General features: G+C 46.1%; 1 long non-coding RNA gene across 1 annotated transcript; it reads right to left on the bottom strand.

Annotated features, from left to right (window-relative positions):
• Positions 1-1,109: 1,109 nt before the first annotated feature.
• Positions 1,110-21,531, bottom strand: LOC122657897. Its single transcript, XR_006332387.1, has 3 exons — positions 21,405-21,531; positions 2,577-2,581; positions 1,110-1,130 (listed from the first exon to the last, which is right to left on the bottom strand). It is a non-coding gene; the product is annotated as an uncharacterized LOC122657897 (long non-coding RNA).
• Positions 21,532-22,092: the final 561 nt, after the last annotated feature.

Raw genomic sequence — 22,092 nt, 5'->3', positions numbered from 1 at the left:
GTTAGCAAATTGTTTAAAAAAGACACCACTTGTTCGATCCGAAATCTTCAAAAAGTAAGGAAGGACTTCAAAAGGCCAGGGAGAAAGGGATGGAGTTAGAAGAAGTCCAGGTAGCACCTTATCAGAGCACCAAACTTCTTTCAGCTTCAAACCTCTCGAAGCAGCAGAATCTGGTCTGTTGAGTATGGCAGTCTTCCAAAAAATGATTGTTTTTACATCACCCAGCTGTCAAAAAACAAAGTTTCCCATCTATCAAAAAATCAAAGGCCCATCTAGGTTTACCTAGTTCTCTGGAATCGAACCCTACGCATAACAAAACAAGAAAATCTAATGTAGGTAAATCAAACCTAGGATTAGGAGCAATGTTAGTAATATCCGAATAACGAGAAGATAAAACATCCACTTTATAAAAGAGGGGGTGGGGAAATGTTCATGTCCAATAACCACTGGTTTAGTCTTCTCAAAACCTGACCAGGGTTTGGACCAACAGAATTAAACACAGAATCATTTCTAACCTGCCAAATAAAGTAGCATGTAATAATAAAAATAGAAAAAAATCAAATTAGAGAGGCCTTATCACTCTGCCGGCCAAACAACACAGAAGTGCAGAAATGTTTGAAAGAGGGGAATGAAATGAGTTCAATCCTCAGACCTAAAGGACCAGCTACCCAGATGTGCTTAACCCAGTCACAAGAGAGGACCAGAGGGTCTCATTACAAGTGCCATAGAGAGCACAAGTGGGATCAATCTGAATCCATTTCGAAATATAATCCTTAACCGGAATCCCTGCATGTAATACACGTCAGAAGAAAAATTTAAACTTAGGATGAAGCTTGAATTTCCAAAAAAATTTCCACCAAGCTATAGAAGCAAAATCAGTTAAAGAGTTACTCAAAAGAAAAGAAGCCGCTACTTTTGTTTTAAAGCGGCCATCCTTGGGACGAATGGCCAGAGGGATGGAGGGCAAGGAATCAGAGGAGAGAGATAAGGAAGTCGATTCGGCATGTCAACGACATTACCTGCCCTATCACCTGAACCCCTCTCTCGGACCACAACCTCTCTTCATTTCATCCCCAATCTGAGAAGCACCGTCCCCAGTAGGACTGCAGTTCTCTTCTCTCTCTCTCTCTCTCTCTCTCTCACACACACACACACACACACACATACACACTAGGCAATCTCTTTTTCTCCCTCTCTCAGCAATCTGTCGCGGGCCATCTACTCCTCCCATAAACTTTCCCTCAAACACCTCTCTTTTTGCATGTTGAAAAGATCGAATACTGCAGAACCCTTCGGTGATCGAAAACCTTATCTTCTATGACACCTAGTTCCTTAACCTCGTAAAATAAGTCAGTTTTCTCACCTCACCCCCAGTTTTCTTGCGGATTTGGTGAGATTTTTTTCAAGATGGTGATAGAAACATAAATCCAGAGGTAGTTTTAAATTTTAAAATTAGAATCTTCTCTCCCCTACAAAATCTTCCGATTGCCGAGAAAATGAGAAGATGCGAGAAATCCGTACAAATTTTGTACGATGTTCTTTTCTTTTCTAGACATCCAAACACAGCCTAAATGCGAAACCACATATTAAACCATGAATGAAAAAAAAAAAGTAGATTCATGAAATAAACATGTAAGACATAATATATGGAAATAGAAGAGCTTGGTACATAACAAATCCCTAGAAATTGCATTAAAAATATCCAACAAAGAAGAACATGCAATGAGAAAACTACCAACATATATGGAAGAATAACCCTAAACTATACAACAAGGATATGGAAAAATATTGCATATAAGATGGAGGAACAAACAAAAGGAATTAAAATGCATGATATAGAACATCAAAACAATATCATACACATGAGATTTGAAATCAATATGGGTGTATGCAACCACTACCTGTGGGGTGTAAATGTGGAATAGAGCTGCACCAACAGGGATCACCTTTCTCATGTTGGCAGGTTCTCAGAGAAGGGGTGAAAGGGTTTGTCCATGGGAATCACCACCTATATAAGGGTTTAGGACCCATAAATATCTCTCCTTTTTTGGGGGGGGAGAGAATGACTCAAATAGTCTAATGGATAAGGCTTCTAGTCTACCCAGATCTCTGGGTAGATGTCAAGGTTACAAGCTAGGACACCCAATCCCCCAATCTCTTTCTATTTGGACCATTCCTAATACTAACTACTCATACTAGTAAAGGGGTATTTGACCTCTTTTATACCCCCTTTCAAGCTGCCTTCATCCTAGGGAGAGATAACGGACAATATAATTATAGCCCAGGAGATATTTCATTATCTTCAACACAAAAAAAAAGATAGATGGGCTTTGTGGCTATAAAGATTGGCCAAGACATATGATAAGTTGGAATGGAACTTTATTTGTGACATTTTCAAAGTTTTGGGTTTCATTGATTATTGGGGAAAACATATTAGGAATCTCATTTCTTCCACCTCACCTTCTCCATTAAGATTGAAGGCAGCCCATTTGCTCACTTTAATGCCTCTAGGGGAATCAAGCAAGGATGCCCACTCAAGCTTTATCTTTTCATTTTAGCAATGGAAGTCCTATCACATCTTCTTACGGCATATAAAGACTTGAGACTTTTTCGAGGAATTAAAATTGCCCGACATGCCCCAGAAAAACTCACCTTCTTTTTGTAGATGATACATTTATTTTCTACAGGGCCACCAAAGATGATATACTTACTATAAAAACTATCCTCGACCTTTTCTCGGGCCTCTCTGGTCAGGAGACCAGTTACAGATTTTCTTTAGCAGAAATGTTGATCATCTTGATAAACGGAAATTATATTCACTTCTAGGGATCTCGGAGATGTCTTAGAATTCATCTATTTAGGTACTAAACTACTGCATTCCCGGTCTAAGGTTAAGGACCTTGACTTCCTTGTCAAGAGGGTTAGCATTAGATTTTCAACTTGGAAATCGAACTTCTTACTTATGCAGGAAGGAAAGTTTTGATTCAATCGGTACTTGCCTCCATCCCTTCTTACTTGATGTCTTGTTTCTTATTTCTGGATATGACATGTAGAGCTTTAGACTCTATTTGTTCTTTCTTTTGGAATGGTGACTATGGGACGAACAAGAAACTTCATCTACCATATTTGTCCTAGTTCCCAATTTGAAGGCTTAGGTCTTAGGAAAGCCTCTGCTCACAATAAAGCTCTTTTATTAACACTCGGATGGTATTGGAATAGATTGTGTAGACACTGAATTTTGTTACTCCCCCCCCCCCCCTCCCCGGCAATGACAATAGAACATGGATAGATGACGTCTTTCTCAAGTTACCCAAGAACCCATAAAAACACCAAAAAAAAAAAAAAAAAAAAAATCAAAGAATGATCAGTTTTATAAAACGACCACCCAAAGATAGAATGGAGCCAAGCAAAGCCGACCCAAGGATAGTGGCACCGCCAAAGGGCCCAGTAGCACCACTAGGATATCAGGTAGCACCTCCCAGGGGTTGGGCGGCACCACCGGACAGCCAATGGCACCACCAAAGGGTTGGGCGGTGCCACCAGACAGCCGACACCACCGCCAAAGCTCGGCTGTACCGTTGTGAAAAGTGATCTTGTAACTTAGACTTTGGGCAGAGTAATGATGTCACTAGGATGGAAGAGCATATTGCTTGCACTTCAGGCAACACTGTGACGCTACATGGACTAGACACCGACAAGGCTTTTGCGCCTTAGTCAGCAATAGGTGAGAAAATTCAGTGTCTACACATAGTGATGGTTCTGTTAATGATGGTCCAACCCCCTTATGTAGTGCAATACTTTTCTAGTCTTTTTGGTTCTTTCCAAGAGGATGAACCTTTAGTTGAATGATATTCTTGATGTCTCCCACAAAAATTCTTTGGTGGAAGAGGTTACAGATGAGGAGATAGAGGAAGTAGTGTTCTCCTTTAAGAACAACAAAGCCCCAGGGCATGACAGATTCAATGCCCACTTCTTTAAAACTGCACAGGACATTGTTGGCCAGTTAGGACCTCATTGTTGCAGTTCTGTGGTTCTTCACCAAATCCTTCATGCCTTGGTTAGTTAATTCTACACTCATTTATCTGATTCATAAATTTGATAATCTTGTAGGTTTTGGGGGGGGGGGGGGGTATTGGTCTATTAGATTGTGCAATTTTACAAGTTTATCTATAAAAATTTCGCTGATAGGATCTATAGACATTGAATTTTATCACTCTAATATATCTTCTTGCTGCCAGTGATAGGAGCAAAATATCTCCCGAGGTTTGGTACTGTGAAAAATGACCATTTTGCCCATGGGGTGACTTTAATGCCCAAACATTATCATAATAGGCTGAAAATTTTTGATAGCATATTAGTATAATATTAAGGCAAGCCCTTAAATTTGATGCAAATCTGATACTATTTGGTCATCATTTCATCAAACCTTGATTTTGTGGGCCACTTGCTCGGATCTCCCAGAATCACTCCTGGAAGTCTACAAAAAAAGTGATCGCATTGCCGACCCTCTCACTTAAGATAAAGTTATACAAATCTAACTTTGTTCCTGGAAAAATTTGTGGTGGATTTTTACATCATTGTAGACTACATTCAAAATTCTTTCAAAGATATATGGAATGCCAAAATACGACGGTTGGATCTTCTGGAATCAGTCTTGAAAAGTCACAAAAAGTCGATTACACATAGGGCCCCTGGGGCCCACATTCCAACCAATGGGAGGCTTCCAAATGGCAGCCTTTCTCTATAGGTTAGGTGGCGCGGCCAAACCCCTAGGCCTCTCAATTAGAGAGGCTAGTCTCTCCAGATTTTTCCAATAAATAGGGGTCATCTTCCTTCTTCAACCAACACCTTCAAAGCTTTGGATCTCCGATTTTCTAATTTTTCTAAGCTTTCAAGATCAAGCTCTCTTCTCTCTCCTCTCTCACGGGCAGTCCCTTGCATAGTTGGAAAACCAGGTTTTGTGACTCGACTTGCTCTCCACAAAACCTGGCGAGTCAAAGGAGTTGAGCCTTGTCACAAACGAGTCATGTATTTTTTATAATTCATTTATTTTAATATATTTAATACCAATAAAACTGACGGTGATAACTAATGACTAGATGGGTATTAATAAAGTACTGTTTACTAAGTACTCTGTAGACTGTAGATGATTAAACGGGCTCGCGGTTTTGTGTTGATTGCATTATAGTATTTTTTATTATTTAACACTTTTTCCCATTAACCAAGATTCGTTTCTTCTTCAACAATCAAGACGTTTTCTTCAATACAGAAAAATGGTAAAAGCAAGGCAATTGTATTTCTTGTGGTTCATACTGATGAACAATACTAAGCACAGAGAGGGGGTGAATCTGTGCTTATAAATATTTTTCTCAACTCAGATTTTTACAGTCAAACACATAGTCGTATGGTCACCCACCAATCACGACAAGGTAGTTTGGTCTATCAGTGAACCACACCCACTCTACAAGCAAGCACTTCAAAACAATTAATCAAATAATAACACAAACATATATGTGGTTCGGCATAACGGCCTACATTCATGGACCGATACCCCTTCATGGGTTTCGTGCTTTGCAAAACACTCCACTATCAAAAAACCTTATTACATAGGTTCAGTTCATTCCATATAATGTAGGAAACACAGGAAACAATCCCACGCCTAACTGTATCAACACAGTAGGCTTTAAAAAACAAAAATAAGTTTAAGGGTCTCTTTGGTATCACTTTTCATTTTCATTTTGGCTTATTTAAAAAAAATCATTACTAAAATCCATTTTGATAAAAAATGAAAAACTGTTTGGTAACTACTAAACATAATACATTGTAGAATCAAAAATAAGTTTGGTAACTACCTATGTGAAAATAATTTTTATTACATTTTTGAACAAATGGGTGAAGAAATTCTCTCATCACCTATCTTCTTTTCCAAATTAACTCTAAAATCTCTCTTCCACGGTTTTGCCATTTCTTTCATTCGCCTTCTTCCTCTCTCTCTCTCTTCCCAACTTCTGCCCTACCCTCTTTAAACAATTAAACCCACAGGGCGGCACAGGAGTGCTCTTCACTGTACTCCACTCTACTCCACTCCAGTGTGAAGAGGATTGAAGGGTTTGAAAAAAACCTACAAAGTGAGTAATCATGGCATCTTTAGAGGGGTTTATGGGGTGGGAGAGATGTTAGCAATCTTTACAAGGGTATTGTAGTAATCTTTTTCCCAAATATATATTACTTTTTTTAGAAGAGGTCCATCTATAGCATTTTTCTAATGAAATGAACACAAACCATGGATTGGCACCTACTCCAAAGTACACAAAGCAGGTCCCACGGATTGTTAAAGTAGGCAAAAAATTGTATAAAACATTCCATCCATAATAGTTTTTAATAAAGTCATACCGAAAAGTGCATGAAAAATAAAAAATACAAGTCTATCAATTATAACATTTAACAAAACCATACCAAATAGTTATAAGAAAAATAAATAACACAATAGACAATCTGCTCATCTTCAATCCTCATAGGCTTCCTTGATCTGATTTGCAATGTATTTCCGATATGCTTCCCATTGTTGTTGTTGCATGTGACCTTCCACATTTGCAATGTCTAAGACGTTGTCATCGTCACTATCTTGATCATCAAAATCTCCACTCTTTGCTTTTTCAAAAAGCCAATCTAATGCCGTTTGCTTTCTAATAAAGTTGTGTATAGCTGCACAAGCAATCACTATCAAAACTCATGATTTGAACTTATATGGTGGCATCATCTTTAAAATAGGGAAGCGCTTCTTCAAGATGCCAAATGATCTCTCAATAACGGTTCTTAATGACGAATGTGTAATATTAAATAGCTCATCTGCTCCTTTTGGTCGTTTATGATTAAAATCTTGTTGATGATATCGAGCATTCTTGATAGGAGACATATAGCCAGTCATATGTGCGTATCCAGAATCAACAAGATAGTAATTTCCTATACAATAAGATTAACAATTAAAATTTTAACGAATCACCTAGAATTCTAAATATCTTAATCACAACTACACAATAAAAAATTATGAAATGTTACCTAGTGGCAGATGGGGGATGTTCAGATGAGGAGTGCGGATGACTTCCCATAATATTCTATTGTCATGTGCTATTCCCTCCCAACCAGCCCAAAGAAAGGTGAAGCACATATCAAAGGAACATGCAAGCACATATTTTGGGTAACTTCATTTTTTCTACCAGATCTATATGGTACTTGTTTTGCAACTGGAATTGATGCACTTATGTGTGTTCCATCTATTGCTCCAATGCAATTGGCAAAAAATGGATAATACTTTCAATTGGATTTGATTTGAGGTGGTGTTTCCTCAAATGAGGGTGGTTGTACTATTTCTCTAGAAAATGTTCGTAGTGCTACCAATACATTATGGAAGTGACGGCTCACTATTTCACCTGAATGTTGAAAGGATTCCTAAATGACATCATTTCTTACATTGTGAACCATAAAAAATATTGCCATTGACAGTTGTTCCTCCACTGTGATGTTCTTTGTGTTAGCCATTAAACCTCTCTCTTTTAATGCACTTACCATCCTAGTGAAATGCTCCCTAGACATAGGGAATAGTCTTTGAAACCTTTTAGGATGTTTATCCGGGCTTAGCATTTCAAATATCCAGGCATGTCCTGTGAGTTGCTATGTGTGCATTGGTTGTTTTGTAATTCGGGAACTAATCTCATCATCATTGTCGTCATCAATGTCGTCATGACTTCTCTTATGCTTCAAGTGGTGATGTACACAACCAATGATAAGTGGCAACAATGAGCCCTCATTGAGAAATATTATTTCTTCGTCAATATCCATAGCAACTAATCATACATAATAACTCATATTAATCACATATAAATTCAACTTGTAAAATTCAAAATGATAAAAGAAAAACCCACACACATTCTAATAAAAACAAAGTACTTCCATACTACATAAATGTAAGTCTACCTTTAAAAATATAAAATGAAAAGCTTATAAGTCTAGAATTAAAACATAGCAAATGAAAAACATCCTGATGAGGCATAAAACACCCCACCTATCAGAGGCTGCCACATTGTCGACCTGACCTCAGTCCGAGAACTGAATTGAGCCGAGCAGGAAATCGGGCCGACCCCATCTCTGATAAGTCACCTGACAGAGCCAGACTCGTGCAAGCTAGCCGGTGGCTGAGGCCGAGCTTCAAGCCGAGCTCACACAGGTCAGCCATAAACCCCTGGCCGAGCTGACTGCCAAGACCAACCGTTCGGGCCGACCTCCCAGGCCGAGGTGACTGTCAAGGCCGCCCGACCAGGCCGACCTCCTAGGCCGACCTCCGAGGCTGAGCCCTCCTCCACAGAGGCTACCATAGTGCCCCACCGGGGATCGCGGGGCCACGTCAGCACATCCCGAGAATCACGGGATAAGGATCGAGCCGCGTTCCCAGCGCAATACAAAATCACACTTTACATGGACTCTTACCTTAATAAGAGCCCGACCCCAAAAATAGCTCCCTACTCCGCTCTACGTGAGGGAGCCTTCCAAAAGAAGGACTCCTACCATACGAGGACTCTCCCAACCGCCTCATCTCATCCTCACTCTATAAATACCCAGGTATGGAGCACCATTCCTCATCTTGCTTTTTACTAGCTGTTACGCTGTTGCACTGGTGATCTAACTTGAGCATCGGAGAGTCCTAGGCCGGAGCCACACCAGCTCCCTTGTGCTCATCACTTGGTCTTTGCAGGCTCATCCGTGGGCGAACCAAGCATCGGAGATTTCCACACGCAACAGATTTGGCACCGTCTGTGGGAACGACATCAGCAGGCCATCGTCATTTCTACCAACTTCAAGAGCAACAATAATGGTGCACACGAGATCAAGGCAGCATGGCTCGACTTCCCGTACGGATGAGCCACAACCCGTTGGGCAGACGAGGCGATCATCGCCCCCTGAAGACTCTCAGTAGGGGATAAATAGAAGACCCCCTCAGGCAGGGGGTACGCAGCCCATCACGGGCACCATGATCAGTCCCATTCCCCCACCGGAGGGTGGGAATGGGGGAGGTATGCTAGCCACAGCCGCGGCTGACTGGGTACAGGCCGAGCCAAGCTTGGGCGGACTGGGCCTACCAGCGCCGCCGCCCTTATCGGAGAGTTTGGACCCCGAAGCCCCGAAAAATAATCGACAAGTTATGGACTTGCAGTTGCAGATGCTCCACACCAACGAGATGTTGCGTACCTTCATGAACCAGATGGCCCGAGGCGGGCTGATGGGCCAACTACTAGTCGCGCCCCCTCTAGCCCCGGTCCGCGCAGAGAGAAACTTACAGCAAAATGGTGGCTGGCGTAGGGCCGAGCCTAGCCGAGCCACGTCCTTACACCCGTCTCGTCAAAAGACTCCTCCTCCGCGCCTTAGCAGAAGCGCTCGACGGGATGAGCAAGAGCATCACCGAAGCCCGGGAACAGGGCAAGAAATCGAACCAGCAGGCTCGGTAGTGAGGAGGTCGGTATTTTTTGGATGACTCAGAGAGGACGGACGGCCGAGGAGAGTCCGAGAATAAGGGAATGAGCCGAATGAAAGACGCCCTGCGAGACAAGGAGAAGGATCTCGTCATACCCCCCGGCGTCAAAGCTCGCCTGCCCGAGAAGAACAACAGGGGAGCCCCCGTGGGTTGAACTTCCAGGAGGAAAGAAGAACAAGGAAGGATGGTGCAAACTGAGCTGACCAGAACGGCCGACCACAATGAGACGACCGAGCCTACCGACCTCGGGCTGAGGAGCCAAATTGTCGACCTAAGCCGAGCGAGCAAAACAATTTGTACCGGGTGGATGAGCCGGTTGGCCGAGCACCTGAAACCTAGCTGGAGAGGCAGCTACGAAACTTGGCAGAGCAAGTGGAGGGGTTGAAGAAACAAGCGACCCCAGACGCCTATTCGTTGGTCTGGCGTCACCCGTATCCTCCTAAGATCATGACCGCGCAGCTACCGATCGGGTTCAAACCTCCCCCGTTCGACCGATATGACGGGACGACCGACCCAACGGATCACATCAACTACTTTAATGCGCTAATGACCATGTACGGGGGAACCGAGATCGTTTCTTGTTGAGCCTTCCCTGCATCCCTCAAAGGCGCGGCGACCTCATGGTTCTCCTGGTTACCGCCAAACTCCATAACAAGCTTCGGTCAACTCTGTCGAGCCTTCGTCACACGCTTCCAGAGTAGTATGAAACACAAGAAGACAACAGTCAACCTCCTCAGCGTGAAGCAAAGGCCCGACGAGTCGATCCGATCTTTTGTCTCCCACTTTAACAAGGAATCCTTAGACATCAAGAATTTGGATGAGGTCACGGCCCATACGGCCATGAGCAACGGACTCGCCGACATAGACCTCATCAAGGACTTGGCCAGGAAGCCGACCAGAAACCTGGCCGAGCTCTTGGAGAGGTGTAATGAATTTTTAAATATGGCCGAGGTTCTCCAGGCTCGAAAGGGAAACGAAGGCCGAGCTGATAAGAAAAGGCCAACAACTGATGACCGCAGGGAAGACAAACGGCCCAGGACAGATCACCGAGCCGAGAGATCGGATTGAGCTCGGAGCCCCGATTACACCCCGCTAAATACCTCGCGCAAGGAGATTTTGATGTAAATACAAGATGGTGAGTACATCCGCCGGCCCCGACCTATGCTAGCAAGGTCATCTCGAAATCCCAACAAATATTGTCAATTCCACAAGGACACCGGCCACGACACCGAGGATTGTTATCAGCTGAAAAGAGAAATCGAAGAGTTGATAAAAGCGGGCCACTTGAAGCGATATGTCAAAGGAGGCCGTGAAGAGCGTGGGGGTCGGCGACCTGAAGAGTGCGACCAGAGAAGAGCCGAGCCGAGGCCTGAAAATAGGCGAATCGAGCGAGATGAAGATAAAGCCCGAGCTGAGAAGAAAGAGGACGGGTCCGGGCTGAGTAGTGACAAGGGAGCACCCATATACACTATCCTCGGAGGGCCCGGGCAAGAGACTACTCGAAAGGCTAAGGCAAACGCACGGTTCATCGGAGTTGCCGAGATGCCCACCAAGAAGCTCAAGCCAGCGGCGACGATCTCCTTCACCGAGGCCGACCTCGAAGGTATAAGTTTACCTCATGACGATGCTTTAGTGGTGCAGGTAGAAATTACGAAGAGACCCGTCCACCATGTATTGGTCAATACCGGCACATCTGTGGACCTTATGTCACTAGACGCGTACCGATAATTTGGCTTCGGCGACGAAGCGCTCAAGCCGGAAGGCACCTTACTTCACGGGTTCTCGGGAGCTACCGCGACCATCAAGGGCTCAATCAACCTGCTGGTCACGATTGGGCAAGCTCCATGGCAGGCGACGATCCAGGTCAAATTCATGGTAGTACGGTTAGTAGTGGCTTTCAACGCCATACTCGGCCGACCTTCATTAACCGCTCTCTAAGCCATCATCTCCCCGACGCACTTGAAGATGAAGTTCCCCATCGAGAACGGTGTCGACGAGGTCCGAGGCGACCAGAAGAAGGCGCGGGAGTATTATGCTACTTTTGTCAAGCAAAACAAAGGCAATGTCCGAGGAATGGCAATGGGCGTCGAAAACCTCCCCGAGGATCAGCGGGATGAGCTTATCGAGAGGAGAGGACGACCCGTGGAAGACCTGACCCCATTTCATCTCAGTGAAGATGACCCAGCAAAGGTGGTCCAGCTCGGATCATTACTGAATGAAGATCAAAGGAATCAGCTTGGAGCTTTCTTAAAGGCGAATGCCGATATCTTTGCCTGGTCCACTACCGATATGTTGGGCATACCAAGGCATATAGCCGAGCACCGACTCCACGTAGATCCAAGCCGAAAACCAATTCGGCAGAAGAGAAGGAACTAAGCCTTTGATCGGCAAACAACGATCAAAGAAGAGGTGGAGAAGCTGCGCCGATCAGGGTTCATCCGAGAAGAAAAATTCCCGACCTGGTTGGCTAACGTCGTCATGGTCCCCAAGCCGAACGGGAAGTGGAGAATGTGTGTCGACTACACCAACCTCAATAAGGCTTGTCCAAAAGATGAGTGCCCGCTACCTCAAATCGACCTCTTGATCTACGCCACCGTAGGTCACGAGATGCTGAGTTTCATGGACGCGTATTCCGGCTACAACCAAATCATGATGCATGAGGAGGACGAGTCATACACGGCATTCCGAACTGACCAAGAAAATTTTTGTTACAAGGTCATGCCGTTTGGATTGAAAAATGCCAAAGCGACATACTAGCGGCTCGTGAACTATATATTCCGCGAGCATATCAGAAGAAACATGAAAGTCTACGTGGACAACATGTTAGTGAAGAGCTTGAAGGCCGAACACCACTTGGCCGACCTGGAAGAAGCCTTTGGCGTATTGAGGAAGAACCAAATGAAGTTGAACCCTGCCAAGTGTGCATTCGGCGTGACCTCTGGAAAGTTCCTCGGCTTCATGGTCTCTGTCAGAGGCATCGAAGCCAATCCAGTAAAAATCAGGGCCATCCAAGAGATGAGCCCTCCAAGGATGATCTGAGAAGTACAGAGGCTAAACGGACGAGTGGCGGCATTGGCACGATTCATGTCGAGATCGGGTGACAAGTGCCTACCATTCTTCAAGGCCCTCAAGAATATCCAGAACCTGAAGGACTTTATCTGGTTGGACGAATGCCAGCAAGCTTTTGAAGAGCTGAAGAAATATTTGGAGCACTCGCCTCTTCTCAGCTGACCCGAGCCAAAAGAGGAGCTTTAAGTTTACTTAGCCGCTACCCCCGTAGCGGTCTGCGCGGTGTTGATTAGGGAAGAAAGTCAAACTCAAAGACCCATATACTACATCAGCCACGTTCTTGTCGACGCCGAGACAAGATACTCCGGGTTCGAGAAAATAGCATTCGCTCTTGTTACGGCCGCAAGGAAACTAAGGCCGTACTTTCAAGCTCATCCGATCGCAGTACTGACCGATCAGCCACTCAAGAAGATATTGCACAAACCCGACGTTTCAGGACGGCTGATCACCTGGGCGGTTGAGCTGAGTGAATATGATATAAGCTATCGTTCGAGGACGGCGATAAAAGGATAAGCCCTTGCCGACTTCATCATCCAATGCACAGGGCCCGACCTTGAAGTCGGGGAAGAAAAGATAGTGGAAGAGGTCGGGGCTACGACCGACCAGACTTGGACCATGAATGTCGACGGCTCAAGCAACTCCAGAGGAAGTGGGGCCGACCTAATCCTGGTGAGCCCCGAAGGGTTTCTGATCCAATATGCCCTGAGGTTCAAGTTTCTCGCCTCGAACAATGAGGCCGAGTATGAAGCCCTCCTAGATGGACTTCGAGTCAGCAGAGCAATGGATGTAAAGCGGTTGAAGGTGCGAGGAGACTCCCAACTCGTGGTCAACCGGGTCAATGGAGACTACGAGGCCAGAGACAAAAGGATGATAGCCTACCTGAGCCGAGCACGAGATCTAATTTCTGAACTCGAGCACTTTGAGATGACTCGAATACCGAGAAAAGAGAATGCCGCAGCTGACTCCTTGTCAAAGTTGGCCGAGGCTGACCTCCAATAGCTGAGCCGATCAGTGTACATAGAGATCTTAGAGAAGCCCTCCTTACAAGAAGAAAGCGTAAAGCACATTGAAGAGGATGGGCCGACCTGGTTGGACCCCATTGTCAACTACTTGGAGAATGACCTGCTTCCGGAGAATCAAGACGAAGCAAGGAAGGTCAGGATCAGAGCGGCCAAGTACACCATGATCGACGGAGTGCTCTACAAAAGAGCAATCTCAGCCCCTCTTCTCTAATGCCTTGGACCGAAATGCAAGGATTCTATTCGCCAAGAATGCAAGAAGAGGCCATGAGGTATGTGAAGACATGCGAGAAGTGCCAGTTGTTTGCACCAATCCCGAGCCGACCAGCAACAAAGCTGACCTCCATGCTGAGCCCAATCCCTTTCGCTATGTGGGAAATGGATATTCTCAGAGATTTCACCTCGGCAACGGGAAATAGGAAGAATGTGGCAGTGGCAATCGATTACTTCACCAAATGGGTCGAGGCCGAGCCCCTTGCAACCATCACCGAGAAGAACATGGAGAAATTCTTTCGAGATAAGGTCATCTACTAGTTCAGACTACTGAAAGTGCTCATCACAGATAATGGCACGTAATTCAACAACACGACCTTCCGAGAGTTCTACGAACACTTCTACATTGACTTTCGACCCGTCTCAATTGCTCATCCACAAGCAAATGGACAAGTAGAAGTGTCCAATCGAACATTACTCGTCGGCATCAAGAGAAGGTTAGATGAGGCCAAAGGAAGATGGGTGGAAGAGCTCCCAAGTGTCCTATGGGCATATAGGACGATAGTAAGAACACCAACCGGGGAGAGCCCTTTTGGCCTCGCTTATGGGACCGAAGCTCTCGCCCCGGTCAAAATTATGGCATCGTCGTACCGAGTGCTCAACTTCGATGAGAAGACCTATGAAGATGGACTGAGAGCCAACCTGGACTTCCTCGACGAAGTTCGAGAAAATGCACTACTCCGGAACACGGCATACCAACAGAGGACGGCAAAGTACTATGACTCAAGAGTAAAAGAGCGGCACTTCCGTCAAGGGGACCTTGTCCTCAGAAAGCTTAGTGCATCCCAGCCAAGGCAGCAAGGAAAGTTAGCACCAAATTGGAAAGGCCCGTACATAGTCTCCAAGCAAATTCGCTCCGGAACGTATCGCTTGCAGACTCCGGGGGGCAAGAAGGTACCGAGACCTTGGAACTCAAAAAATTTGAAGAAATTTTTTCAATAACTGAGCATGCTTGTATTCGGCTTCAGCCCCGACGTTTGATTCAATTAAATAAAGTCTTTCTCCACCACTTAACGTATTTGCAAGCTCCTAAATCAAAGTCGTAAGACCGGTCCTTATAGACCTGGCCGACCTCAAAGACTGGCCATCATAGGTTGGCAGCAAAGTCGTAAGCCTGGTCCTCATAGACCTGACCGACCTCGAAGACCGACCCTCATAGGTCGACAACCAAGTCGTAAGACCGGTCCTCATAGACCTGGCCGACCTCGAAGACAGACCCTCATAGGTCGGCAACCAAGTCGTAAGACCGGTCCTCATAGACTTGGCCGACCTCAAAGACTGGCCCTCATAGGTCGGCAGCTAAGTTGTAAGACCGGTCCTCATAGACCTGGCCGACCTCAAAAACCGACCCTCATAGGTCGGCAACCAAGTCATAAGACCGGTCCTCATAGACTTGGTCGACCTCGAAGACCGACCCTCATAGGTCGGCGGCAAAGTCGTAAGACCGGTCCTCATAGACCTGGTCGACCTCTCAAGAGCAAACTCCCCCCTTGGCAGAGCCTAACAAAGTTTGAAACTAAACTAAGGCATTACGCTCGGCCAGGAAGGCTGCTCGGCCACGCATCCGCTTATATGATAGCCGGTCCAATCGGACCGATGGGAATGGCGAATTAACTAACCAAAGCAAAAATCACCTTGACCTCGGGCATGGCATGGCCGAGCCGCCGACCACGTGAAGCATGGGTAAAAAATAGACAAGTCCCTAAGCTCGGCTAGTTGAACGAGTCGGCAGTTCAGCCACAACCTCAAAGGGAACAACATACACAAGGAAAAGAAGGTTAAGAGTACTGAGCTAAAACACTTGGACAAATTCTGGCAAAAATAGATCTTTTATTCAGTACAGGCCGACCGCTCGGCATGGTTACAATGAGGGCCGTTTGACCCCAAAAAAAAAAAAAAAAAAAAAACAACAAATTTTTACATCTCAATCTCCTAGGCGGTGGACTTGGAGGCGACCTCGGCAACATCCGCGGTGGTAGGCTCGGCAAGGGGGTCTTAGGGTTCAGCGTCAAGGACGAAGAGGTTGGTCCGCGTAAGTTCCTCAATGGGCAGAGCCTGGGTGACCTCGGCTCCCTCCTCATCTCCCAACTCCTCGGCAAAAGTAGTCGCGTCGTTGTCAAAACGAGAGAGATTGAGATCGGGATAGACCGCCCTGATCTCGGCCAAGAGATCAGCTTGGCCTGCCTCAAAACCTTCGGTATAGGGAGGCTTCCTGATCTCATGGCACACATTAGCGTACTCCTTCGATTGGAGATAGTCGCTAACCGCCTCGTCCCGAGCCAGGGCCAGGTCTTCCTTGGCCTTCTCCCTCACCTCGACGAGCTGAGCCTGCAGAGCCCGAACCATCTCTTTCTGCCTGATCACCTCGGTATTAGAGCTCTCCACCTCGGCCTCGACCGCAGCAAGCTTCTCTTGGGTCTCCCGACGCCTCTGAATGGCATCCTGGGCATCCTGGTAGGCTTTCTTGCACTGGACACCCAAGGAGTGGTTCTCGGTCAAGAGCCGCTCAAAGTGAAGCATAGTCTCCATTGCCTTGGCGAAGCCCTGCAAAAAAGCATGAGAACAAAACTCAGGACAGATTACACAGGTTGGATCTAATCATAAGAGCCGAGCATAAAACTTACCATGTTGAAATCCTGAAACAGGGTGGAGAGGAGCTCGGGGTCAGACAGTGCCTCGAGTTTCTCCCTGTCGGCCGGGAGCCGACCTGCATCCAGCCATTCCTTGGCATGCGCAGCTGACGTCAATGCCGAGTCCCCTGGGAAGAGGCCCCAGGTCGGCCTCACCGGAACGTTGCTGGCCCAGGCCCTCCCCAAGACATATCGGGAAATGTTGGGGGGAGAAGCCACGGGCGGAAGACCACCACTCGTCAAATTGACCGAGAGCTTCTAACGTTTGGCCTCTTTAGGCGGGCTCCTCTCGCCTTTTCGGCCCTTCCCTTTCCTCGGAGACCCCGCTGGGCCCGTACCCTTTTTGGCCTCAAGGCCGACCACAGCGTCGGGCGGGCTCGGCAACACGGCCTTGCCCTTGGGGGCCTTGGAGGACTCACCCCGGGACTTCTTCTCAGCATTTTTCTTCCTTCGGTCCGTAAGGGTCTCGGCCCTTAGCCGAGCTGTATCCATAGGGGGAATATGGCCAACCACTGCAAGAGAAACCAAACGTCAAAAACAAATTAAAAAAGAAATGAAGACTAAATAAAGAGGTCAGCTCGGGAACGGAAACAGGCTCGGCTCGAGCTCCTACAAGGTGTCATGTGCCACCTTTGAAGAAACCCCTCGTCCTGAAGCAGAAGGACGTCAAAGGGCGGACGCTGGGGGATTAGATCAAGCGAGGTCAGTTCATTCTCGGTTAGGGGCAGTACCCTATTGACGTAGTTCAAGTTCATCTCCTTCCACTTGGTTCGGAGAGGGCTGTTTGGAATGGAAGCAAAGAAAAAACGAGGCTTCCAATAGTTATTGAAGGTCGGCGTGCCGACCAGAAATTTGTGGCTGCCCAGGGCGGCACTCTTCCCAGATCGGCCGCTGAAGTAGTACCACCCCTTCTCTGGAGACTTCTTCACGAAAAAGAGCAGAGAGAAAAGCGCCACGCTTGCACCTCGGCCCATCTCGTAAAATAGGGCGTAGAAGCCGTACACGGCCAGCCAAGAGTTCAGCACCAGCGGACCAGGGGATAGTTGGAAGTGGTCCAAGATCTGGTCCACCAAGCCGAGGACGGGGAGCCTGAATGCGTACTTGAAAGGCGTCTCGTACAAAGCCACCTCACCGAGCCTGATGAAGCAGGCCATCTCCCCGGGGTTAGGAGCTCGGAGCTGAATGTCCTCGGGGATGGCATAGGTCGTCCTTAGATAGTCGAGGTCGGCATCCGTGATCGTGCTCAGAACGGTGCCGACACTCCCTTCTTCGAGCTCAGGGGCGTCAGCGGACGAGCTGATCGAGCCAACCCCCACTTCGGACGAATCTCCCTCACTTGACTCCTCATCGGATGAGGACGACCCAGAGTTCTCAGCTCAATCTACAGCGATTGGTTGGGCCGCATGGTCGAACTCCGGGAGCAACGGAGGCTGGGCCACCTCGGCCTGACGAGGCTCTACTACATCAGGCTCATCCGAAGTCGAGCCCAACAAGTCTATGGTGGGAGAACGAGCGGGAGCTCTCGGCTCGGACTCGCGCCCTCTGCCGCCCTGGCGAACAGCTCACCCATAGGACTACTACCAACTGACATATTGGGCGGAGAAGACTTACTGGTTGAAGAAGAGCTAAGGATGAGCTGAGCGCGAACGAAGCAAAGGCCGAGCTGATCACAAATAAGAAAGCACCGAGCGCTACAGAGCTAAAGAATCCGAGCTTGCCGAGAAGTCAATAACTTGGAGCAGTGAAGAATGAATAGTTAGGAGTCACCTATTTATAACTCTTGGGTCGAACTGATCCAACAGTCGATCAGAGCTCAGCATAATTCAACGGCCCAGATCAAAGGACGTTTCGAATTCCCAAGCCTGCCATAATGACTCCGCTGACGTAGCACTAACGCCCAACCGTCAGACCGTGCAACATCAAACCCATGGCAAAAATAAGCTCGGGTCGGCCATAAAAATCTTCCAGACAAGCAGACCTGAAAACTTCACTCATCAGTGCCGAGTCGACCCCTAATGAGTGGGGGGGCCTGTGATGAGGCATAAAACACCCCACCTATCAGAGGCTGCCACATTGCCAACTTGACCTCAGTCCGAGAACCGAATTGAGCCGAGCAGGAAACTGGGCCAACCCCATCTCCGATAAGTCACCTGACAAAGCCAGACTCGCGCAAGCTAGCCGGTGGCTGAGGTCGAGCTTCAAGCCGAGCTAACATAGGTCAGCCATAAACCCCTAGCCGAGCTGACTGCCAAGACCAACCGTTCGGGCCGACCTCCCAGGCCGAGGTGACTGTCAAGGCCGCCCGACCAGGCCGACCTCCTAGGCAGACCTCCGAGGCCAAGCCCTCCTCCACAGAGGCTACCATAGCACCCCACCGGGGATCGCGGGGCCACGTCAGTACATCCCAAGAATCACGGGATAAGGATCGAGCCGCGATCCCAGCGCAATACGAAATCACACTTTACATGGACTCTTACCTTAATAAGAGCCCGACCCCGAAAATAGCTCTCTACTCCGCTCTACGCGAGGGAGCCTTCCAAAAGAAGGACTCCTACCATACGAGGACTCTCCCAACCGCCTCATCTCATCCTCACTCTATAAATACCCAGGTATGGAGCACCATTCCTCATCTTGCTTTTTACTAGCTGTTACGCTGTTGCACTGGTGATCTAACTTGAGCATTGGAGAGTCCTAGGCCGGAGCCACACCGGCTCCCTTGTGCTCATCACTTGGTCTTTGCAGGCTCATCCGTGGGCGAACCAAGCATCGGAGATTTCCACACGCAACACATCCACACATATAAGTCTAAAATTAAAACATAGCTGATGAAAAACATCCACACACATTATGAGTCTCATAAGAAAAGAAGCTACAAAATATTTAAAAAGGTCCAAACACAATCGGCAGTTGAAGTATCTATCATATATCAAATAGAGGACTCAGATTCGTCTCTCATTTTTCCTCTCAATTGCCCTCAAAAGCCATGGTAAGTGAGCTGTCTCATTCATCAAAATGAATGCTTGTCTTTTGTTTCGATCCTCCAACACCTCCAAACCCACTATATAGTGGTTACTACCATCCTCAATCCCGTCTAAAGAGTCAAGAATCTAATAAGCTTTCTCAAATGTCGTGTCTATCTTTGCTTCACTTATATCGATCAGCTTTTTTCAGCTCTAACAGAGTAGCCATATCTGCTCTTCTATGCTCTTCTAGAACAATCACTCTCTCAAGAGCTTCTCCTATATTGGAATCGTCACTAATCTTTGTTCTCTTAGATGAACCCACAGAACTCTTTCTCTTCTGCTTCTTATTCTTCTTCATATCTGACAACTCAATCGGTAAGTCATCATCACTTGAGTCATCGAGATCCAAGTTTATTGCACTATTGTAAGCAGATATCACCTTTGGTGTTATTGGTCGTAGCTCAATTTCACTAGTGCAAATTGTACCTTCCCCATCAGCAACAAAACCTTGGAATAATTCTTCTAGTTCTTCTTCATATTGCAAAGGGGCGTTCTTGAAGTGCTTTCCTTGGGGATGTTTCTGCAATTTTATTGACATAAATAATTATCCAAAATCATTATGGATTCTAAACTGCAAATTAAAGTTGAATTTTCTATGTGAGGGGTTTACCTTTACATAGTCATCCCAATGCTCTTTACTATTTGGATCAATAGTTCCTAGATCCATATTCCACCCCCACCCACTTGTCTTATTTTTCAAATACATCCTTGCATTCCACATTTGTTTCAAAACCATCCATTTATTCTTGAGTTGCAACATGTTTACTTTCTTCCCACATTTTTTGTTATATTCTTCCAATATCCAAGTCCAACCTTCTTTCGTGAAATTTATATTTAACTTTTGCCCTTTGTGAGTACATTTGAGACCAATATCTATTAATAGTTTGGTCCTCTCATCAGTCCAACAATATGACTCTCTTAGACCCTTTGCATCACCCATCATACCTACTTCAACTCCCTTTTCACGTTCCACCTGAAATAAATTCTGGTTCTAATAAAATAGAGAATGTAAAATAAAAGGAAAATTATACTGCGACCCCCTGAGGTTTGTCTTAAATATAGAGTGACCCCCTGTGTTTCTAAATTATACTGCCGCACCCCCTGAGTGGACGGTGTTAAATAATACAATGTAAAATACCAACTTTGCCCTCTTCTAATATCATTAACCAAAAACTGTTAAATAATGCAATTTAAAATGCCAACTTTGCCCTCTTCAAATCCTCTTACCTCTCTAACCCTTTGTTTTTCTTCTTCCTGATTTTCTTCTTTTCTGGCTTCTTCTCCTCCTTCGCTGCCATCATTGCTTTCATCGCCGTCATTCCGGCCAACCCAGCAGCTCCAGGCTACTTCCAGGTACAGAGAGTGCAGCTGCTTGAACCCAAGAGCAGATCTGAGATGAGCACAGGGCGATGTTGAAGAAGAAGAATCACTCCTCTAATCTTTCTTAATAATCCCCATATCATACAGAGAGATACAATATTTTATACACAAAGAAATCACAAATCGCCTTCCTTGATCTGCTGCCGATCTCCTCCAATTCAAACTCTCTACTCGCAGACCCAGAAAACCCCCTTTTCCCTGTCTATCTTTTTCTCTTCCTCTCTCGTTTTTCTCTTAAACCAAGAAACCAAAAATGACAAACCCTTTTTTTCTTCCCTCTCTTCAAAGTTTAAACCCCTTTTCTTTTTTGGAGGAATGTCGAAAGATGATGAGGAAGAATGAAGAAATGGGGAATAGTAAGGAACTAAGGACTAGCAGTGCGGTGCAATGAGGGTCTAGGAGGACAAAACTCTATTTCGTTCTGTTTCTTCCTCTCTTTTTTTTCCTACTTATCCCTTCTTTCCTTTCACTAAACCTTCTTCACTCTCTCTCTTGCACCTGTCTGTGTAACACTCCTCCACTTGGCTTTGGTTGTGTCTTCTTGTTTATTGTCTCTGCTAATTAGGTAAAGTAAAGAACACCAAAAGAGAATACTCTAAACTGGATCACATTGGGGGGGGGGGGGGGGAGGGGCGATGATAGAGAGTAGACAGATACAGATCCACCACCGGCCCTACCACCGCTGGTGATGAAGCTTCTGTCAATTTTCCAACCCTACCTTTTTTTCTATATATCCCTGAAAAACCTTTTCTTTTGTTGCCCAGAGAAGATAAGAGAAGGAGAGTGTGGTCATCAATTCCCCGCTTGCAATCGTCGGGGAGTTCAAAGAATCCCTTCTTGCACTCTCTATTTCGTTCTTTTTCTTCCTTAGATGGAGAAGTAACCAGGGAAGGGGTTGGGAAGGGGTTGTGAAGTTAGGGATGCCCTATGGGAAAAATGGTAAGCTTACAATCCATTAGGGGTATATTAGTCATTTGAAGGTAACTTTACCAACACCGTAACACCTAACTAACAGACTGGGACTGACTGTAATAACTAACCTAAAGTCAGGGGGTGCGCGTGGCTGTATAATTTAGAAACACAAGGGGTCGTTCTATATTTAGGACAAACCTTAGGGGGTCGTTGTGTAATTTTCCCTACAATAAAATGTTGGACCTATACAAAGAAGTGAG

This window comes from Telopea speciosissima, chromosome 4, assembly GCF_018873765.1.
Source record: "Telopea speciosissima isolate NSW1024214 ecotype Mountain lineage chromosome 4, Tspe_v1, whole genome shotgun sequence".
Lineage (NCBI taxonomy): Eukaryota > Viridiplantae > Streptophyta > Magnoliopsida > Proteales > Proteaceae > Telopea > Telopea speciosissima.
Note: the sequence above shows the minus strand (reverse complement) of the source record. Positions and strands in the feature narration are given on the sequence as shown.